Consider the following 17,202-nt stretch of genomic DNA (forward strand, 5'->3'; position numbering starts at 1 on the left):
AATTTGGCCTGAGCTTCCCCAAGCTTAGCCAGGACAGATTAATAATGAGGCGCAACATTAGCTTAATCAGTTGCTCCACATTTCTGAATTTTTCTAAATATGTCTCTCATAAGTTTTTTTCAATAGAAATATAGCATGGATGTTTCTATGCATATTTTACTTCTGAGACCAGCACATTAGAAAAAGTTGAGCTTAGAGACTATGAGTAACAACACTTACTAACACTTTTATTGAGTGCCTACTCTGTGAGTATTTGAAGAGCTGGACATATTTGATTTCTAATATCCACAGTAATACCTTTAAAGTAACTATTATAATCCCCACTGTACAGATGAGAAAAGTAAGGCGGAGTGATTTTCCCAAATGCAGTGTAATTGCAGGGAAAACAAAATACTTATAATTCAATAATGTTTCATAAGCACTGAATCACATTTTCTATCTTCTGTTCTGTATTTTAAGAATAAACAGCTAACTTTTATTTAGTATTTACTATGTGTTAGGCACTATTCTAAGTGCTTTATATGCATTAATTCTTTTAATATTTCTAATAGCTGTGTAAGGAAAACATTGTATTATTTTCATTGTACAAGTGGTGAAACAGGCACAAAGAGGTCAAGTAACTTATTTAAAGTCTCAAAGCTGATAAAAGGAGCATGATTCAACCCAGGCAATTAGTTTCAGATCATGTGCTTTTAACCAGGATGCTATAAAGTATTAATAGGTTCCAAATAGCCATTTTTAACATTTAGTTATTAAAATATACAACTACACACTATGACCATGTACATCAGGATTTATGATAACAAGAAAATATCAATGGGAGTGATTCTGGTTGATAAAAAGGAAGACTGTAATCCTCTTGCCAAAATTTGGGCAGGAGAGACTTAGTAAGACACATTGTGCAGTATAAGTTGACTCCTGGGTATTTTCCAGCAGTCAAGAAATTTCAGAGTAACAAAGATTTGATCCTAAACGAAGGTGTTTCTGCACACCCCTCACCAAATCTCAATGGTACACCAAACAGAAAATGGGAGGATGTGTAGATAAATAATACTGCAGTGCTGGGAGATGTGACACTTTACCTATACGTTTAATCAAGTTGCCTTTTCTGAGTGTTAGCATCACAATTGTGATGCCTGAAAATAAACATAATGAAACTTACTGGAAATAAATGCCTAGCACTTCCTAAAGGAGAAGAGTGAGATCTAACAGAGAAAATGTTTATAATAGTAGTTTCTGGTGACATTGTCAAATTTGAAACAGAGGAAAAGAGATGGTTATCAATTTATCTCATGGGAACTGGTTGTGATGCAATGGCTTGAATTCAGAGATCTGCTCTATAAAAGCCATAAGACTTGTTAGCAAATAATAATTCAATTAAAATAAAATAGTGTCTGCAGATAAAAAAAAATTGCAACATTCTTTTACCTAATAAAAGACCAATTATTCACTCTGAATTCAAGCATATGCAATGTCCAGATATTATGTGTTGAGGTAACTTAGAAAAATGGAAACTCTTTGAGCTTTGGTGTTGTTTCCTTTCTCTACCCTGGTTTCTTTTACTCTCCTGGGAGTTCAGCCCAGGACAATTACAGGATTGCTACCATAGCAGCTGTCCCTGTTGCATGGTGCTGATTTTCTGCATGCAAAAATGTGGACTCCAGAGAGATATGATGGTGTGAGTTAACATTATGTCTGATTCCAGCCCTCTGGGAACACAGAGGGCTATTGTGTTATAAAAAAAAATTATACTGAGTAGAAGTTCTCTCCTTAGAATTTTGATTGTTATTCTTGATTTATTTAACCACTAATACTCTGAAATGAATTATTTATATAAAATTAATGAGGTATACACACAAATAACTTAAGGAATTTTTAAAGCCCTAGATTCTGATCTGTATATATAATTTAATAAATAAACAAAAAAAAACAAGGAAAGTGTGACAGGTTTGGCATTTAAAGTGAGTGTATTGTTTTCTTAACATAAATAGAAAAAATTTTATATTCTCTCTCAAGCTATAAAACCTACTAAGATGTCTTTAAAAAGAAACAATAACAACAACAAAATCCTTCCTTTTTTTGTCTTTTAGAATTGTCAGACCCATCTCAGAGCAAATTCTTTCTAAACTCGACAGTTTGTTACCCTCAAAAGAAGATTTTGATACAACCACTTAGAAACTTCAAAATGTATGGCGTTTGATAATTAAGTACTCAGTGTGACTACATTCAAAGGTTGGAATCACAATCTAATTTATTTTTCTTTTGAAATATAAATACTGCAACTTAGGTGGCATGGCACTACTGAAAATGGCTTGCCATATGCTTTTGATTTTATTGAGAGACGTGCCATCTGCCACTACATTCAATAATAGTTCCAAAAATTGTAGGAGAAGGACATGGAGGAGGAGAGGTAAGAGGAAGAAGGAGAAGAGGACAGAAGATTGTGATCAAATACAAGAATGTTGCCCATGATGTGCAGTCTAGGATCTGGCCTGATACTCATTTTGCTAACCTCCAGGCATGAAGTCAAAGCCAGACAATATCCTTCGTTTTCCTGTAGACAGTAAACTGACTACAATGCAGTTCATTCAGCATGATTATTGATATAGATTTGGAAAGAAGTCTTTGATATGAAAGTAAAATTCAAACATCCTAGGGCAGTTTATATTTTAAAGAAGTTTTGGTCCAGCTACTGGAATTAAAATAACAAGAACTTGCTCATAGACAATTAATTTGTAAAAAATTTACTGTTTTCATGGAGACGAGTGGAGAAAGAAGAAAATAAGAAATTAGAGACTGGGGGCTCATATTTATGTTGAAGATAATATGTAAATCTATTTTGATACTATATTTTAACAAGTGTAAAATCAAGTATATATTTTAACTCTATATAATAAAATAACTATAATAAACCCCTTGAGATGATTCTCAAAAAACAGAATTAATTTTTCTAGGAAGCTTGAAAATAAAAATCTTTCTTAAATGACCAGACATTGAATGCCCTCACTGTCAATATTTTGCCAAGGAAATTTTAAAAAGCAAAATAATTGTAATTTTTACAGAAAAAAAATTAAAAAATTAAAAATATCTCTGTGCTTATTTGGTTTTGCTTGCTTGAAAGAAGAAAAGATTCAAACACTATGGAGCCAATTTTGGCTGAGCAAATACCATATGAACAATGCAGCTGGATTTTGACCAAGGTTTTTCCTTGTCAAAGGGAGAAAAAAACAAAACAAAACATGTTACGAAGCTATAAAACAGTTTTTGAGAATAAAATGCAATTGTGTTTCAATAAATCTATAGACAATATTACAAGGTAGTCCTGTACCTAGCTTGTAAAGTTTATAAAAAATGTTTTACCCCAGATATCCAAGTGAAAAAATGTTTTTCAAATAATTGAATTTTCAGTACTCTTCTAAGAAGTAAAATTTGATGGATATATATGCAACTCCCCAAAAGTGACTAATTTGAAGAAATAATTCTATTTGACCTGCTGTAGATATTCCATGTCACCATTTATTGAAAGGTATTTAGTGGGCATCTAAAAAGGCATTACAAGAAGTATAAAAAGAAGCTAAGCAATACGTGGCATTTATACATTGCCTTATAATTTATTTGTAATATGTTTTTACTTGCTTTCTCTGTAAAATTTAGTTTTCTATTTTATGTATAAGAAAATTCAGGCTTTGCCAGGTTTATCCCCTAGTCAAAATCCAGTCACCAAGAAGAGGTGAACTTAGCTCTTATGAAGCCATATCAAAGCTTCTTGGATTCAAGCAGCTTCTCTCTCAGCCAAAAATACACTGTTGTTTCACCTTCGGAGCGCAGTGTACAGTCCTGTAATGTCATGCTTTCCATCTTCTCTGAGTGGAAGTGCTTTGGAAGCAGTAACATTTTAAGGTGTTCTTAGGAACACACACATGTATAAATTAAAGATTTAAGAATTTACTAGGGAAAGTGAAGAGAGGTATCTTTATGTCACAATTTAACACAAGCTAGTTCCATGACAAGTTATATATGCACAAAATAAATACTAGAGCAAACAACATGTCCTTGCTAATAATATCATATATGGCTATATTAGAGTTACAATTTGATTAGTACAATTAGACAGTTGGAAATTATATGGCAGGGATCATATGAAATAAATTTTGCACAATTTGCTTATCCAGGTAAAATGTGTACATATAATTTACTAAAATCTGTTAGCTTAGCACAGTAGTGTTACATAGAATTTTGAGTTTTAAAATGAATAATAATTCTGAAAATTCTAAAATTATTTGTGAAGAAGGTCTGTCTAATTTTAGAAACTCTTGTTGCTGTGGAAATAGAACTTGAAAGGTAAGGGACACTTCAAACATAGGGTGTCACCCAGGGAAAATCTTCAAAGGTAGTATGAGTGGAATAGTAATACAAGAACATTAAAGTAGGCCAAATTTCTTATAGAAAAAAATTAAGTTCTTGACTAATATTCATCTGAATCACATTACATCTACCACTCACAGAAATATATAAAGCTATTACAGAAAAAAAAGTAATGAGAGCTGAGAAAAGACAAGGAAAGTGAAGAAGGTAATAAAAGTCTTATTCATAGTGCAATTCTTAGGGGATAAAATTGAGTCAAACCACCCTAGAGCTATGAGATTGTGGTTATGTCTAGCAGGGAGGACCCAACAGGCATGTGGATGGAGGGACTGAGTGTAATCAAAGACCCTGGCCCCGGCCAGTTGGCTCAGTGGTAGAGCGTATGCCTGGCATGCGGAAGTCCCGGGTTCGATTCCTGGCCAGGGCACACAGGAGAGGCGCCCATCTGCTTCTCCACCCCTCCCCTCTCCTTCCTCTCTGTCTCTCTCTTCCCCTCCCGCAGCCAAGGCTCCATTGGAGCAAAGTTTGCCCAGGCGCTGCAGATGGCTCCTTGGCCACTGCCCCAGGCGCTCGAGTGGCTCTGGTCGCGACAGAGCAACGCCCCAGATGGGCAGAGCATCGCCCCCTGGTGGGCGTGCCAGGTGGATCCCTGTCGGGCTCATGCGGGAGTCTGTCTGACTGCCTCCCCGTTCCCAGCTTTAGAAACAAAAAAAAAAGACCCTGATCCATCCCGTGTCTATGCTCAGAAACTAGCCAGGAATTCCTAAATCACAGGGGAGTGCTCCTTTCACTTGCCAAGCTATGTTCAGAAAATTTTGTTTTCTGTGTGCTAATAAAATATTATTCAGAGTTCTCCATATAAAAATCATATATCAAATAAGAAGATGAGATGGAATGACCTCCAAGGTCTCTTGTAGCTTTAACAAGATAATTTTGTGATAAGTAAAAAAGGTCTAATTGTATTTTTAATAAATAAAATAAAAAGTTAGAAATTTTTATTTAAAAATCCATGAGTCAGGAACTCTTTTATTCAGAGGGTAGGAGAATGGATAGCTCAATTTAGACAACCAAATTTCTGTTATGTTTGGAGTGCAATTTTTGTCTGTACATAATGAATGCAATCCTCTCAATTGATACTTGTTTTTAATTCCTTTTTTTCCCTCCATTTGGCAGTTGCTCTTTTTTTTTTTTACTCGTCAGTTTAGGAATTTGTTTGGTTATTTTCTTCCACTTAATGACTATGTTTTAAAAAGTCTTTGGCTAGATGCCTAGAGGCTCTTGGGTGTTGGATGCCATATAAAAAAACTAATTACTCATTTCAGTGCCAATATCAGATCAGTGGCAATGAGAAGTTAGTTGACAAAAAAAAGTGAAAAATTTAACATATTATAGTATGCTTTTATAAAATAAGTAAAAATATGTAAAAATAATAAAAATTATTTTATATTTTTATACATTTATAGTAGGGGAAGGGATGGTAGCAAGGGTGTAAAGAGGGACAAATCAAACATAAGGTGATGAAAAATGAGTTGACTTTGGGTGATGGGTATACAACATAATCAACAGTTTCAATGTTACAGAAATGTTCACCTGAAATCTATGTACTCTTATGAATCCACGTCACCCTGTTAAATTTAATTTTTTAAATAAAAATTTAAAAATATATATGTTTAGTGTTTATTTTTTTCAAATGTTCTCAGACACAGTATTTCATCTGGTTATCAAAACAAATCTCATGTGCTGGACACTAGAGATATTGTCAACCACATTTTAGAAAATTAGGGAACAAGCCTCAGAGCCATTGTGCTGCCACAAATGTTTTTTTTAATTATTGGCTCAACAAATACTTACTGAAAACCTACTAATTTCCAGATGTCACAGAAGGAGTTCTAACGTGACCAACCATCCCACTTTGTCCAGAGCTGAGGAATTTCCTGGGAGGCAGACTTTTAGTGCTAAAACAGGACTGTCTTGGGAAAATTGTGATGTTTTGTCATCTTAACAGCACATCATGGGGGTTCAAGTCATGAAAGAAGCTACATGCCAGATGGAGAACTCTTTCTCACTTACATTATCTTTCCTCCCTCAAAACCTTTTCTCTGGACCCCACTCCCAGCTCTCTACTAAAAGTTCTCTTCAGTGTTGCCAATAATCCCCTGAGTATCAAAAAGAACCTCCTGCTCTCCAACTGCTCAAAGCTATTCAACATTCAACTACCTGATATTCCCTTTGACTTCATGTTTTTCCCTTTGCCTTCTTCTTTTTTTTAGTAATGACCTCCATTTTCCAATCTAAACCACTGACATCATTAACCACTGACACCCCAGTTTATATCCACAGCAGCAATATGACACACATGGGTGCATCTGGTGAAAAAAAAAAACCATTCCACTGTCCATCCCACTAAGTATTCAAATGAACTAAATTTCCAAACAAAATGATTTTGATTCCTCCACAGCCAATTCCTCTTCTCAACTCTGTTGTTTGGCCACACCCCTTGGTACCTAGGTTTAAATTGCAGTCATCATTGGTTCTTTTCACTGCCTCTACCGTGTCACCAGTTTTCACCAAGCAGTTCTTTAGAAAGTTTTTTCCATGTCCTTTCTTTGCCTTTCCTGCTGTTACCACTACAGCTAACTTCCTCTTTCTGTCTCTTGGATGCTGGTTCAGTCTCCTCGTAAACTGTACATCTCCCCCCACTCCCATTTATTTCTTTCTTTATTTGAATTGAGTCTTACTGGTCCCAGATGAGAGTGCATTCTGGTCATTAGTCCTGCTCTGCTTCCCATGCACTACACTCACTAGTCAAAATAAAGTACTCTCCATGCAGTCCTTTTCTCTCTATGTTTTTGCGTATGTTATTCTTTACATATGAAATATCTTTACTTGTCAAAAGGTTACTCATCTTTCAAGCCAATCTTAAAATTTCAAAGTTTCATAGATTTTGTTTTTTGTAGTTCCAAAAAGATGTCAGCACTGCCTCCTTTGAACTCATTTCACTTGTACTCCTGAATAACTTACCTCACCTGCTTTATATTATAATTATTTGTATCCTTTTCTTAGTCTTCCAACTACTGTGTACAGCTTGAGACCCACTTGGTGTCTTGCTCATTCCAGAATCCCGCAGACATTAATTAAGTTTCTGTAAAAGATTGAATTGTCTAACTTCTCTCCCAATTCCAGCTTTAAAAATGCATTTTGGATATTTGAAATATACTGTGATTTCAACAAATAAATAATTTACACATAGACATTATTATTTTTTTGAAAATGAAACACCCAAGGATTATCCAACATGAATGCAACGTTTCTGAGTACAGAGGCACTCCCGCTACCAGCACGACCTGAGTGTGCATGTCTGTACACACATGTTGTTGGCCCGGCCAGCTCCTTATCAGCTCCTCTGCAGAAAGGGCTGCAGAGAAGGAGACCCATTTCAGGATGGGCAATCACTTGTGTTCAGAAAATAGATTTTTAACTGAGTAATTTTTCAGATGGTTAAAACTGAATTGGTATCACACTGCAGAAAGAATGCCTGTTGGGGGCCTGAATTGTTTCTACCCGTTTAGAGGGGGCCACGATGTAAGTATCCAATCCATGAAATTTGGGAATTATAAAAGTTTGGCTTTTTAGAACGGTCCCAAAAGAAACCCCTCAAGTTGGGTCTTAAAGAATTTTACTTAATTAACTTGGAATCAACTAAAATATTGGAACTACAGTATTTGCGAAGTCTTTCCAGAGACAATTTCAAAAATAGCAAAATTGAAGAAAGCTAGTCATTGTTCATATTTTCCAAATATTCTCCTAAAGGCTTTGGGTTTGCATCTGAAGGAAGAAACAAGAGACTGATGAGAGGAAAATCATACTATAGCTCACTTTATTTAGTCACTGTCCCCTCCTCTTTAACGCAGTTGGCCATTAATTTCCTTCAGCCATGAATGAACACTTCAGGGACTGCTACTTCAGGCAATGCTGTCAGCGCCCAGAGGACTGAGACTTCCTCTTGCATCTTTATTACAGCTGACTTATTCCCTTGTTGTGAGAGGGTTATATCAAGGAAAGGGGGAGATGAATTAGTGACCAATGCATCCGACATCTAATATCTGCTACTTCAGATTTGGGGTTTGATTGAATGTCTCTATCAGAGAGTTTGAGAAAACAAAGTCTTTAATCTTTTTTAAAGAAATGTATGCCCTGATTCATGATTTACCTTCTCTGGCACTTTTATTATTCAGAACAATGGGCGTCTTTTAGCTGTGCAGTATTTTGGCTTTTTTCTTTCCTCTCACATTTATAAACAAAAACATTCTGTTTGATAACTCAAATGAGGATAAAACAAAAGTAATACATGGCACTAAGACTGCAAAACTGTTATATTATCATTGTCATTTTTTAAAAAATAAAGGATATACTATAGAAAAAAGAAAAATAGTCCTCATTTTTGTATTTAGATAATGATATGAAATTGGTTCATTAAAATGATCTGTTGTGTGGATGCATTGGAGTCATTATCTCTTTAAACTTCAATGTATATAAAATTTTATATAAATCAGTTTATGAACTGTTAGGGCCTCCACTCTGCACAGCCCCCAGATATAGCAGTGAGCAGGGGGCCTCCCTCCCTCCTGTGCTCCATGGATATGGGTGCCCTGGCTCAGAGCATCCCTTTCCAAGAGACAGGGCACCTCTTTCTCAACACCCAAAACACCATCTGCTCTTAAACATTTTCTGGCGCTGCACTGGCCAACAGAGATAACTTTTTTCTGACATCAAGAAAGTCACCGTGTAAGCCAGCGGCAGGTTGGCCTTGCAGATCTAATGTATGTTTCCAGAGGAAGGGTGGAAACAGAATGCAACCAGGGGTAAGCAGGTTTTTACTAATAGAAAGAAAAAACGTCACACAACACTTTTACCAATCCAGCATTTATTTGTATTGAAAGTCAATTGATGGCAAGAAGGGAGATTGGGAGGACACTTGGAATTCTGGCCAAAGGTATTCAGAAGGGTACATGCGACTGGGGAAGGCATTGTGGGATGAATGGGTCCTCAGGAGAAGAAGATACAGCACATTTACATCACCCAGTACACAGTCACTGCTGGGAAGACAAGTCCAAAGCAAGAAGCCAGTGATTACCATGAAGTGAAATGGACCTTGGTGAGGTATGTCACAGGTGGAATAGGAAATCTAAATTTGAGATGGTACTTTAGGATGAGGACACATCATGAGTTTAATAGAGAAATCCAGGAAAAAACAAAAGTTAACAAAGACCTGTCCCTACTGTGAGGTTGTCCTTGGAAGGAACAAACCAAGCTAACTTTTTTTCTTCAACTCCCCATGGATGCTGATATAGAAAATCAACTGCTGTCCAGAAATCCTGCTATGACTCCATGGTCTCTGCCTTTACCTGGTGTTCAGTGACTCCCAGTAATACTGGTGTGGCTCTCTTTCAACTGGGACTCTTACAATGCTTCTTCACTCTGCTCAGTCTCTGACCCCTCCACCTTCCCCTTTACTTATCATAGATGTTAACTGACATTTACAGAGAAATTGAAGATGAGCTGCCAACACTTTTCTCTACTGTAAAAGGTCCTCTTGATAAAGAGCTGAATGAAGTGACAAGTGCCTGTGCTCTTCGAACTTACTTGCCTGAACAGGATGACCTGTATCCACATTCTCTCTTACTTTCTTTCCATCTATGTTATTAGATTTTTCTTATTGAATCTTATTAGGGTGATGTAGAGCCTATGTTTTATTTTATATCCTACAAGACTTTCTCAGCAACTTTTAAATTCTCTCTTCTTATTCTTTCATATTCTGTTTATCCTTCTTAGCAGCTTGTAATATTCAGGTTTCTTTTTAAAAAATTCTTTTTCAGCTTCTGATTACTGGTTTCTCTCTTTAATCCTCTTCTTCACAGTTTTTATAAACACTTTCCTGGCTCTTGGCATACTCACTTCCTCACCTTCTACTACACAACTGTTAAACATCCCCACTAGATGCACTAAATTTAATGGATATCTTTTAGGTCTTATCTCTCTGACTCCTTGGTAGCATTTTAAATGTTAAGCAAACTTTCCTACATTAAAGATTTTCTTCTTTGGGCTTTTAACACAACACAACTCTGGTTTTTGTTTCTCTTAAATTCTGGCCACAGATGCTCATTCTCTTTGTGAGCTGCTCTGCCTGGACTTCTGCTAAATGCCAGTGTCGTGTCAGGCCCCACCTCTTTCCACTCTGTACACTTCCCCTGGGTGAGCCCAACAGGAAAATGGTTTCAGTTATTTTACCTGGCGGAGTTCAAACCTTAATGCACATAAAAATACACTGGAAAATCTCATTTAGTAGATACAGGGTGAGGCCAAGTTTAGTATTTTAACAAGCACTAAGGCAATTCCTGGAAAAGTAGTCACCACAGTTAAGCACTGAACTTAACTATAATTCTAAAATAGCATAAATTGTATCTGTCTTACTCATCATGATGAGCCTAGAAGGGTATCTAATAAAGAAAAGTATTCTTTTCATGTTTATAGAATAAATGAATGTATATACGAGTGACTCCCATATCTCCAGTTGACCTTTCGTTTTACATTTCCCACCAACCCCTGGACTCAGTGACTAGCCCCATCATCCATTGATAATGAATCAGAAACCCTGATTTCTCCATCTGCCTCCATCCACCATCTACTTTATTAGTAAGCATATCTACTTCATTTCAATATTATAATGTCTTACAAAAACCTCCACTAATTTCTATCAACATTGTCAATGTTCTAGTCCAGGCCACCATTATTTCTGACCTGGATCACTTTAATGTTCTTCTAATAGTCACACTGCCTCTATTCTTAGTCAAGTAATTTGAGACAAAAATTACATTATTAGAGCCTAAACACATCAATATGACTTACGTGGTCCTGTGTGAGATGGTCTCTGCTTGACTTAACAAATTTATTTTCAACATCTCTTTACCCCATTCTATGCTCTACTCATAATAAATTTTGAGAATTATTTTTCTTGCTTTTGATTCTAATCATGTTCCCTTTTACAAAGACATTAAAACATTTGATTTAAATACCAGGTCCAAGGGGGGGATTTTATTTTATGCCTCATCTATATAAGCTATTTAGTTTTATACATTTATACTCTAAAACACAGCTCCCGATTCTCATTTTCAGCCTTTGTTAATTTAATCTAGTGTCTTTGATTTTGATTATTATTACATTAAACAAGTATTGCATTATTAATTTCACATGATACATCATTTATTTCAAGTATAATTTTTGAAATTTAAATTATTTCCATAAAAATATTTTTTTCAACTATTCTCTGGTTTTAGTGAAAATATTTTAGCACTTTGATGCTTCATCTCTCATTCTATGGAAGCATATCACTAAATAACTTTTCAAGAATATTGATAAATAATATATTTTCTTAGTCCTAATAAAACCCAGAATTATATTTTTTGTTACCAAAATAACAATAGGACTATTAGATAAAATAGTATTAGCTTCTCAGTAGTATTTTTTAACATTCACTTTGTATCAGACAACATGAGACCAAACTGAATTTTCTTTTTTTGAAGGTAAATTACATTTGTCTGCTTAGATACTTATAATATATTTTAATCTATGTGGTTCAATGTTTTAATTCTGTGATTAAGAGGAGATATAATTATATTGAATATTTTTTGGAAGAGAGTAAAGTTTTCTGATCCTTACTGAATGCTGACTCCCCCACAAAACACCAAATCCTAATAATTTGGTATGCCTAATAATTTTTGTCAATATCTTCCAAATGATTGAAAATTGTCTCCATTCTTTTTTTAATATAAGAGAAGAACTTTTTCTTTGTAATAATTTTAAATATACAAGGAAATATATCAAATATAGTACAGAGTTCCCATTGATCCCTCTACCACTTTCATTTGTTTTTATCATTCTACTTTATCATAGTATGTGAAATAAATAGTAGTACATTACTAAACCAAAGATTTTATTTCAATTTCATAATTTTTTTTATTAATGACATGTTTCTGTTCTAGGATTCAATCCAGGATATCACATTTTATTAGGAAGTTATGTTTCCTTGGTCTCCTCTGGGCTTTAATAGTTTCTGTCTTGCCTTTTTTTTTTCTTTTTTCTCTATGTCTTTGAAAATCTTGAGAAGGACTGACAGGTGTCCTGTAAAATATCCCCCCAATCTGGGTTTGTATTCATCAGAGAAACAGAACTACTATTGATGGATAGGTAGATCAATGGGTGGATAGGTGGGTGTGTGGGTGAGTGGATGGATGGACAGTCAGATAGAGATAGATAGATAGATAGATAGATAGATAGATAGATAGATAGATAGATAGATAATATATAGATGATAGATAGCAAGAAATTGGCATTATGCTTATGAGAACTGACTAAACAAGTCCAAAATCTATTGTGCAGGCTATCATGAATTGTAGTCTGGAAACTCCCAGGCAGGAGCTGACACTGCATTCCAGAATTTTTCTCCCTCAGGAAAACACCATTTCTCTTAAAACTTGTCAACTGATTGTGTCAGATAAGACCCTCCTAGATTATTGACAATACTCTCTTTTACTTAAAGTCAGTTGATTATAGAGGTTAATCACATTTACAAAATATATTCACAATAACACCTGGATTAGTGTTTGTTTAAATAACCTTGTACAAAAGTTTAGAAAAGCTGACACAAAAAAACTAACCATCACATTGGAGTTACAGATTATTGGAAAGGATACAACAGAGATACATCACATTATATCAGGTGGTCTACAATACTCACATAACATTATTGTGATGTTGATTCTCACCACTTGACATTTGCCAGGTTTCTCCATAATAAATCTATCATTTTTACACTGTCCTACACTATTTGGAAATTAGTTATAAAGTCTAGACCATTCTAGAGAGTGGAGGGAATTAAATTCTACCTTCTGTTGATATAATGAAGGCTATCTACATGTATTATATGTAATTCTTCTATAAGAAATAGTTAATTTTCTTTATTTCTTTATTCAATCACTTATTTTTGTCAGTAGAACTAACAATAGGACTCAAATTACAATCTAATACTACTCTATTTTGTTCCTCAGTTTGTTCCAGCTCAGCTCTAGCTGGGTAGCTCAGTTGGTTGGAGCATTGTCCTGATCCAAAAATATTGTAGGTTCAGTTCATGGTCAGGACACATACAAAATTCAGCCAAAGAACATACAAATAGGTGAAGCAAGAAATCAATGTTTCTCTCTCTCTCATTCTCCCTTCCTCTCTCTAAAATAAATAAATAAATAAATAAATTTATATATATATATCAATATATTTTAAGTTATCCCTGGCTGCTTGGCTCAGCAGTAGAGCATTGGCCTGGTGTATAGAAGTCCCAGGCTTAATTCCCAATCAGGGCATACAGGAGAAATGATCATCTGCTTCCCTACCCCTCCCACTACCTCTTCTCCTCTCTATATCTCTCCTCCCCTCCACAGTCATGGAACAGTTGAAGCAAGATGGCCCCAGGTGCTGAGGATGTCTCCATGGCCTGACCTTAGGTGCTAAAATAGCTCGGTTGTAGAGCAATGAGGTAGTGGCCCCAAATGGGCAGAGTATCACCAGGTAGGGGGTTTGGCGGGTGGATCCAGGTCAGGGCGCATGCAGGAGTCTGTCTCTCTGCCTCCCTGTCTCTCACTTAATAAAATAATAAATAAATAAATAAATAAATAAATAAATAAATAAATAAATAAATAAATAAATGTTAAAAAAATGTTTTAGCTCTGGCCATTTGGGACCTTTTCAAGTTTGTTTCCATGTTTCTTTGATATGCCCCATCCTTTTGCTATTTGAGAATGTTCTTACTTTGTGGCACTTGAAAACAGTCCAGGCTCAGGCCCTGGCTGGTTAGCTCAGCAGCAGAGCATCAGCCCAGTGTGTGGAAGTCCCAGGTTTGATTCTTGGCCAGGGTACACAGGAGAAGCACTCATCTGCTTCTCCACCCTTCCCCCTCTCCTTTCTCTCTTTTTCTCTCTTCCCCTCCTGTAGCCAACGCTCCATTAAAGCAAAGTTAGCCTGGGCACTGAGGATGGCTCCATGGCCTCCCCCTTAGGTGCTAGAATGGCTCCTATTGCAATGGAGCAATGGCCCAAATGGGCAGAGCATTGCCCCTTGGTGGGCATGCCGGGTGGATTCCTTTTGGGTACATGCAGGAGTCTGTCTGTCTGCTTCCCCCATCCCCCTTCTCACTTTGGAAAAATACAAAAAAATAAATAAATAATTAAATAAATAAAATAAAAATATGCCAGGCTCAGATTGCATTTTCTATGCTCTATTCCAGAATCAGTCATTTCTCCAAGGAGCTCTGATGCTTTTATTGGGAACAGTATTTAGAAAGCAAGATTTGGGTTTAGGGTATGTTGCTACTGCAATGTCACAGCCTCTAGGCCTTCTCAGAGGACAAGACTAGGTATATATGTACTTATATTAACCCATATATCTTTACTAGTTGCTATGTTTATTCAGTTGCATCTATATTAAAATGAATCTTAGTGTATAACAAAGCCTCCATTCTAATAAAGTGTGCAGGATTCATTCTAGACTTTCTTTCTTGTTTATCTGTAACTTCTCTCTCTAACAGTGAGAAACTTGGTTCTTTCAACCTAACAGTCATTTACTTATTTGTCCAAACCCAGTATACATGTAAAGCAGTTCAAGAATGTTTAATCCATACCACCATGAAAAACAAATTTTCCAACTAGATTATTGTGTTTATTCAGTTTTCATTTCAGTTTGCATACTTTTTTAGGTTTTCTTTAGTTTGTATACATTAAACTTCACTCTTTGTTATAAATAATTTATGAATTTTGACAAATTGAGTTATGTAACGATCACCCCCAGACCATACAGAACATTTTCTTCATCCTAAAATGTCCCCTGTGCATCTTTTAGGGAGACAACCACTTCCACTACCATCATATGCTGAAGTTTTAAATATTATTTGTACTTTTTATTCTTTTATATGTTTATGATTATTTTATTGTAAAATTACAGGGGAAGCTCAAATGAGATACATGAATCAATGGGCATCTGTGCATTCATTCTATTTTGAACAAGTATTTAACAAGCTCTTCATTTTACCATGCATTTTGATGGGTGTAAAGAATACACAGAAGAATATTCCCTTATTAATGGTAATGCTGGTTTTAGTTAGTATACTTAAACTTTCAATTAATTTATTTCTTCCTAATTGACATGTTAAGATTTACTTGAAAAATAAGATTGATTGATTTAGGTATTTATTTATTTATTGTGGGGAGGAGTTGCCCAGTCTAACTTTTACTCAGGGTGCTCTCTCCAGGAGCTGCCACCTAGCCCCACCTGAACAGCTGGGCCTGGAGGTGTCGTGGCCCCAGCAAAATCAGAATTTATTGAGACTCTGAACCAGACCACATATTTTGCATGCATTGTCTCATTTAACTAACTGTTTCTCCCATTCCCCCACCGCACTTTCTTTCCTCTTTCATAACCATCAGTTTGCCTTATATAACTATGGGTCTTTTTCTGTTTTATTTATTCATTTCTTTTTTTAGGTTCCACATATAAGTGAAATCATATTGTTTTTGTCTTTCTCTGTCTGGTTATTTTACTTACTCTAACACACTCTACGCTCATTTATCTTGTTGCAAATGGCAAGATAGCAATCCTTTTTATTGCTGAGTAATATTCCATATATATATGCGCCATATCTTTTTTTTCAGGATGTTATAATTTTATTTTAGTTCAACATTCTACATAGATATTCTGCCATTGCAAGTGACAAGAGTTTGTTTCCTTTTTCTATTTTTAATTTAGAAAATTAAATTCAACAGGGTAATATTGGTCAATCAAAGTACATAGATTTAGAGAAAATATCTACACATCCTTTGGACAATTGATTATGTTGTATACCCATCACCCAAAGTCAAATTATCCTCTGTCACCCTATATTTTTTTTCTCTTTAAGCCCCTCTCCTTCCTCCCATACCACTCCCTCTCCAACCTTCCCTTCCCCCTGGTAACCACTGCACCCCTGTCTATGTCCATGAGTCTCAACTTTGTGCCCCACCTATGTATGGAATCATACAGTTCTTAGCTTTCTCTGTTTTACTTATTTAATTCAGTATAATGTTATCAAGGTCCATCCATGTAGTCATAAATGAAACTATGTCATCATTTTCCATGGCTGAGTAGTACATTGTATATATGTACCACATCTTCTTTATCCAATCCTCTATTGAAGGGCATTTTGGCTATTTCCATGTCTTGGCCACCGTGAACAATGCTGCAATAAACATGAGGGTGCATGTGTCTTTATGTACCCATGTTTTCAAGTTTTGTGGGTATATACTCACAAAGGTAGAGAGATTGCTGGGTCATAGGATAGTTCTATTCTTAATTTTTTGAGAAACCACCATACTTTCTTTCATCATGGTTGCACTAATTTACGTTCACACCAACAGTGAATGAGGGTTCCTTTTTTCCACAGCCTCTCCAGCACTTGTTACAGTATTACCTATTTTGTTGATAATAGCTAATCTAACAGGTGTGAGGTACTATCTCATTTTAGATTTGATTTGCATTTTTCGAATGCTTATTGATGATGAGCATTTTTTCATATATCTGTTGGCCTTTTGTATTTCTTGGGAGAAGTGTCTGTTCATGTCCTCTTCTCATTTTATTATTGGATTGTTTGTTTGTTGCTGAGTTTTGTGAGTTCTATATATATTTTTTATATTAGTCCCTTATCTGAGCTGTTGTTTGAAAATATCATCTCCCATTTAGTTGGTTGCCTATTTGTTTTGT

This window comes from Saccopteryx leptura, chromosome 3 (genome assembly GCF_036850995.1).
Source record: "Saccopteryx leptura isolate mSacLep1 chromosome 3, mSacLep1_pri_phased_curated, whole genome shotgun sequence".
Classification (NCBI taxonomy): Eukaryota; Metazoa; Chordata; class Mammalia; order Chiroptera; family Emballonuridae; genus Saccopteryx; species Saccopteryx leptura.